The sequence below is a fragment of the Otolemur garnettii genome, unplaced genomic scaffold (assembly GCF_000181295.1).
Source record: "Otolemur garnettii isolate 467f Iridium unplaced genomic scaffold, OtoGar3 scaffold00017, whole genome shotgun sequence".
Taxonomy (NCBI): Eukaryota; Metazoa; Chordata; class Mammalia; order Primates; family Galagidae; genus Otolemur; species Otolemur garnettii.
The window spans coordinates 14069605-14076121 of NW_003852412.1; the positions used below are offsets into that span (position 1 = coordinate 14069605).

At 40.6% G+C, this 6517-nt stretch overlaps 2 pseudogenes; one reads left to right on the forward strand and one right to left on the reverse strand.

The window, feature by feature from the left end:
* Positions 1–1151: 1151 nt before the first annotated feature.
* On the forward strand, positions 1152–2489 carry LOC100948494 (annotated as a pseudogene).
* Positions 2490–4209: 1720 nt separating this feature from the next.
* Positions 4210–4591, reverse strand: LOC100958358 (annotated as a pseudogene).
* Between the last annotated feature and the right edge of the window lie 1926 nt (positions 4592–6517).

Consider the following 6517-nt stretch of genomic DNA (forward strand, 5'->3'; position numbering starts at 1 on the left):
AAAAAAAAAAAAGAAAAGAAAAGAAAAGAAAACTATAAAAGTGAGATATACTCAAAAGCACTAAATAAATAAAAATAGAATTTTTTCTATTTTCTAACCCACACGAAGGAGGAGGGGGAGGAACAGAGGAATGAGAGACAGAAAACAAATAACAAAAAGACAAACTCAAACCAGAAAATATCAGTAATTCTTATAAATGTGAATTATTTAAACACAGCAATTAAAAGACAGAGATTGGCAGAGTGGATAAATCAGTCAAGTATGTGTTGTCAGTAAGAAGCTTACTTCAAATAAATTTACGTTGGTAGGTCGAACTTAAAAAAGTGGAAAAGTTATACTACGCAAACTTTGATTAGAACATAAAAGCAGGAATATTAATATCAGGTAAAGTAGATTTCAGAGAAAAGAAAATTACTAGGGACAAGAAGGGGATTGCAAGATGGCAAATCGGTCAATCTACCCAGAAGTCATCGGAATCCTCAACGTGTGCCACAAACAACATTATTTCACGAAGCAAAAACTGAGAGAGGAAAGCAAATCAATAATTACAGTTATAGTTACACCCTATTCTCAGCCACAGAACCACCAGACAAAAAAGAAGCAAAGTTATAAATGAATTAAACAACAGGATCTAATTAACATTCATAGAATGCTCCACTCCACAGCAGGAGAACACACACTCTTTCCAAGAGCCCATGGACTATTCACCATGGTATCCTAAGTCATAAAGCAAACCTCAACAAAAATCTTAATGAAATCATGTATTACTCTCCAAAGAATGTAGGATATAGTCTTTGACCATACTAGAATCAAACTAGAAATCAGTAACAGAAAGGCAGTAGTAAAATCTCCAAACACTGGGAAATTAAACAACACTCTTCTAAATAATCAATAGATCAAAGAGAAAATATCAAAGGAAAAAAATACATATAACAGAATCAATGAAAATGCAACGTATCTTATGAAAAGAAAAAAGATAAGCCGCAGCTGGCAGAGAAAAATTACAAAACACATATTATTAGTTAAAAAGTTTATTTCCAAAATACATAAAGAACTCTCAAAACTCAACAACCAGGAAAAAAACATTATTTAAAAATAAGAGGCCCCCTGTCCGCTCTCTCCGTCTCCCCAGGCTGGGTTTCCTGGTTAAGATGACATCCCCCGTGGCAACACAGGCCCGGAGGCTTCTTCGAGATGTGGCGCTCAGGCCAGCATTCCTGGCCGCTGGGTTCCAGGCAGTTTAATTAACCTCCAGAAGATGGCTGAACCTGCAAGAATACCAGAGCAAGAAAGTGATGTCTGACAACAGAGTGAGAGTTCAAAGATTCTTTGTCACAGACGCTGCGAATGAAGCTCTTGAGGCTGCTAAGAAACTAAATGCAAAAGACATCGTTGTAAAGGCCCAGCTCTTAGCTGGAGGAAGAGGAAAAGGTGTCTTCAATAGCGGTTTGAAAGGAGGTGTTCATTTAACAAAAGATCCCAAAGTTGTGGGACAGCTGGCTAAACAGATGATTGGATATAATCTAGCCGCAAAACAAACTCCAAAAGAAAGTGTGAAAGTTACCAAGGTGATGGTTGCTGAAGCCTTGGACATTTCCAGAGAAACGTACCTGGCGATTCTGATGGACCGGTCCTGCAATGGCCCCGTGCTGGTGGGCCACCGTGCCCAGGGGGGAGTTGACATTGAAGGGGTGGCTACTTCAAATCCAGAACTTATTTTTAAGGAGCAAATTGACATTTTTGAAGGGATAAAGGACAGCCCTGCACGATGGACGGTAGAAAATCTAGGTTTCCTCGGGCCTTTGAAAAACCAGGCTGCAGATCAAATTAAGAAGCTGTATAATCTGTCCCTGAAAGTTGATGCTACTCAGGTGGAAGTGAATCCCTTAGGTGAAACTCCAGAAGGACAAGTTGTCTGTTTTGAAGCCAAGATGAACTTTGATGATGACGCAGAATTCTGACAAAAGGATATATTTGCTATGGATGACAAATCAGAGAATGAGCCCATTGAAAATGAAGTTGCCAGGTATTTTCTAAAATACATAGGACTAGATGGAAACATTGCCTGCTTTGTGAACGGTGCTGGGCTCGCCGTGGCTACTTGTGACATCATTTTCCTTAATGGTGGGAAGCCAGCCAAGTTCTTGGATCTTGCTGGCGGTGTAAAGGAAACTCAAGTATATCAGGCACTCAAGTTGCTCACAGCTGATCCTAAGGTTGAAGCCATCATTGTCAATATTTTTGGTGGTATTGTCAACTGTGCCATCATTGCCAATGGAATCACCAAAGCCTGCTGGGAACTAGAACTCAAGGTGCCCTTGGTGGTCTGACTTGGAGGGACTAAAATCCAAGAGGCCCAGAACATAACAGCGGGCTGCACATTACGTCAGCTGTCGACCTGGAAGACGCAGCCAAGAAGGCTGTGGCCAGTGGGTCCAAGAAGTGACAGCTTCATCCTGGTCCCTTGGGGAAGGGAGGCCATTTCTCCCTGCGAATGGGGTAGTTCTCTCATCACTGTGAAGGAGGTGGTTATCTTCTTGGGAAAAAAAGGAGGGGAAAGCATGCACAAGAATCACTGTGTGACGAATCTTAAATCTGTATTTTATTGAATAAGATGTCTAGACAGCCACAATCTGATTTTACTTACAGTCTCCATAAAAATAATGTCCTGTGTTCTCATACTTCTCTATCATAGCTGTCCACAGCTATGATTTAACAAAAAAAAAAAAAAATTCCGGTATCACTATACATGTGTTCTGGAATTGAGCAATTAAAGAAATGGATAGCAGATGGCGGGAGCCCTTCAGGGGTGGGAACCGGTGGCCTTACAGCCACCTATGCCCTTCTGATCCTTAAGGGTGGCCTGTTGACTGAATTCAAATTTTGCATAACAATTCCTTTTATTAGAAAGGTGCAGCAGAGAAAAATGAAGCTTTTCTTGCCTCCTTTGGTGCTTATAAAACAACAATTTCAAAATCAGATGGCTGCAGGTTTGGTTTATTAATTGTAACAAATGTGCCCCACCAAGGTAAGATGTAGAAGAGACAAGATACAGATTTGGATGAACCTCATATCTGACAGAGGACTCATCTAAAATATATAAGGAATTATCAAAACCCAACAGTTAAAACAAATCTAGATAAGATTTTATCTAAAACATAAGATAATGGCAAAAAGGCATGAGCAGATGTTTCACTGAAAGGCCTTGCCTGACTGTGCTGGCACACAGCTCAGCAATTGCAATGCTGGGCTTATGCAGAAAAATGAAAACCTGAGTTCAGTACCCTCCCCCCCCAAAAATAACCTGTATGCAAATGCCCGTAGAAGTTTTATTGATGATTGCCAAAAACTAGAAACAATCTGGATGTCCTTAAACAGGTGAATAAACTGTAGTATGTCTCTGCCATGGACAACTTTCAGCAATAAAAAGGAATGGACTATTGATACACACAACTTGTATGAACCCCAAGGGAATTACTACAAGTGAATACAAAGCCAATCTCAAAAAGTTACATATTGTGCAATTCCATTTATAAATTCTGGAAGTAACATGAGAAGGAAAGCAGATTAATGGCTCTAGAGGCTGGGGGAGGGGGTGACGGGATGGATGTGGGTACTAAGAAATAGCACTTGTAGTAAGGGTGGCGCCTGTGGCTCAAGGAGTAGGCACTGGCCCCATATACCAGAGGTGGCGGGTTCAAACCCAGCCCCGGCCAAAAACTGCACAAAAAAAAAAAAAAAAGCCTTCTAGTAAAATGATTCTCTACTTTGACTGTGGTTGTGGTTACACAGCTATACGCATGTGATGAAGTTACACAGAACCATACATGCACACAGACACGTGCAAATGAATGCATATAAAATTGATGAACTCTGAATATGTTCTGTGGTTTGGATCAGTGTCGATTTTCTGGTTTTAATATTGTACTATAGTTATACAAGATATTACCATTGGGAGAAATGGTATATATGGGACTTCCCTATACATTTGTTTTACAACCTTCTATGAGTCTATACTTAATTGAAAATAAAAGGGTTTTTGTTGTTGTTGTTGTTGTTTTCAGGAGTGTGTGTACTTTATTGAAGCCCTTTGTGGACAGGCGTGTGAGTATAAACAGCTGCATGAAGGTGGGGTCCAGGCAGGGCCGGCACAGAGCAGAGAGCATGGAGTGAAGGGCGGTCACTGGCAGCCTTGACAGGGATTCCACCCTATCCACGTGATTGGATGACGATCACCGGGACGATGATGAGCATAGTAGTCCCAAGGAGGCTGAGGACCAGGGACAAGATGTTCAGGCACTTGGCAGTGGAGGCATAGGTCTTGGCCCCAGCCAGGTCACCCTCCCTCTTCCCGTCCCTTCATGGAGTAGGTGAACGCTATGAAGCCCAGGCAGAAGTAGTTCATGAAGAGCATGTTGAACAGGGACCAGACGACGTGGTCGGGCACAGCGGTCTCACCATGGATGTGGATCACAGTGGGAGCAGGGTTGGGGGCGTCCCCAGCATGGCCACCTCGTGCTCTTCCTTGAGCATCTCGTAGTTCGGGGGGAGCCCTGTGTGGGTTTGTGTGAAGAGATTTTGGGAAGAGTGGTTCATGGTGTCAAGAGGATGCTGCGGTGGTCTGAGACTAGGTACTGCTCATGACCCTCTCTTTTCCCAAAATAAAAGGTTTTTTTTAAGAATTAAATGTGATGTAATGGTGTGTAATGCAAGAAACAGGTACATGAAAATATCCACAAAGCTTGACTAGATGACAACTAAAAATTGCAGACTGTCTTCCTCTGTGGAGCGTTGTAGTTTGGACGTTTTTTCATTGGCAGTACCACACCATTTAAATGTTTTCCCAGAAGCGGTGCTGAGTTAGGTGCCACTGACCGCATGGCTGTCTAGAATCAATAACAATGAATGAGGACAGACAGATGGGAGAGAGGTGCTCTCTGGGACCCAGTCTCAGGCCTGGACAAGCCCCCTGCCCCACTGGCATTCAGTCAAACTTGGAAATCTCTGGAATCCTCAGTGTGACCGACAAATAACAGCATTCTCTGGATTTTGGCTGAATCTACATTTCAGAGTTCTCTTCAAGAAAAAAAAGTAATACATTACTATATATATAAATGCTTTATTTGAGTTCATGTACAAGGGCTGTCTAAAAAGTATCCAGCCATGTAACATGAAAATAGAGACTTACATGGCTGTATATTTTCAAGACAGCCATACATACGTAGGATACACATACATGGTGGCCATAAAGTATACGGACGCAGTATATATAGTATGTGTAATGCACATTATATATAATTCAATAAGATATATTAGCCATATTTGCTTTGTGGGAAACATTAAATACACATGCCTCATTTTTTGTGGCAATAATTGAAAAGTTATAGATATGGTCCCATTTTCTGAAATGTTTTTCAAAATGAGCGCATAAAATGACCTTATTTATTTCCAGAACATAAATCATTACCTGGTATTGTTTAGTCTGGGGGGAGGTGTGGCACTTTTCCAGATTAATCGGCCACCACTGATAATGAAGAGCAAACAAGTCCTGCCTCGTGAGATGCTGCCGTCTTACAATCTGGGTAAGGAAAGCTTCACTATCAGGGGATTCTTTGTTTTATACATAAATTGTTTTAAACAGCCAACTCGCCTACGTTTAAAAATAGTCTGTATACATAGAATTAGAAATGTAATAAATTTCATAAAGAGCGGTCTAGCATTGATCAAAAGAGACACTGATTTATATGACTACTGTTTTACTGCTCTGATGGACCTTATCTGTTTTGCATTAAGAAATTGCTGCTTGAACTTTTGAGAATTTCAATGTTCCAGAATAGATTATATTTACAAATGTGATGTAGTCATTGTCTTTTTTTCCTGTTTTTTTTTTTAAATTATAATCTGGTTATTGAAAAATAAATTTTGGCATGTATATGTCCAAGAATCTTTTCTAAATTGTGTTATTGTTCTAAATTGTTTCAATAGTAGCGTATTGCAAAGCTTTAAACTCATACTACCTAAAAAATAATTTTTTCTTTTTAAAAAAATTTTTTAAATAGTCTGTATATAAAAATCCTATCTAACCACTATCGTATCAGTTGTGTAAAATGAGATATATTTGGTCTTATATCTCACTTCATGGAACCTCCTCTTGAAATGTCAACCTTTCCTCACATCAGTGTCATAAATGTCATCTTAGCAGACTATAGACATTGGTGTCCACTTTAACTAAGGGAAGTGACTTAGGAAAAGGAAAGAGCAGGATCCAATGATCCTGACATGGTGTCCCAGGACAGTTTTACCGTTGTGCGTTGTTCACAGTTCTTAGAACTTTCTTGCTTCCTGCATTCATTAAGATGCTAAGGTAACAACATGAATGCCAGTCAGGCCAGTCAGGCCAGGCACGGTGGCTCATGCCAGTAATCCTAGCACTTGGGAGGCTGAGGCGGGTGGATTGCCTGAGCTCAGAGGTTTGAGACCAACCTGAACCAGAGTGAGACCCCATCTCTAAAAATAG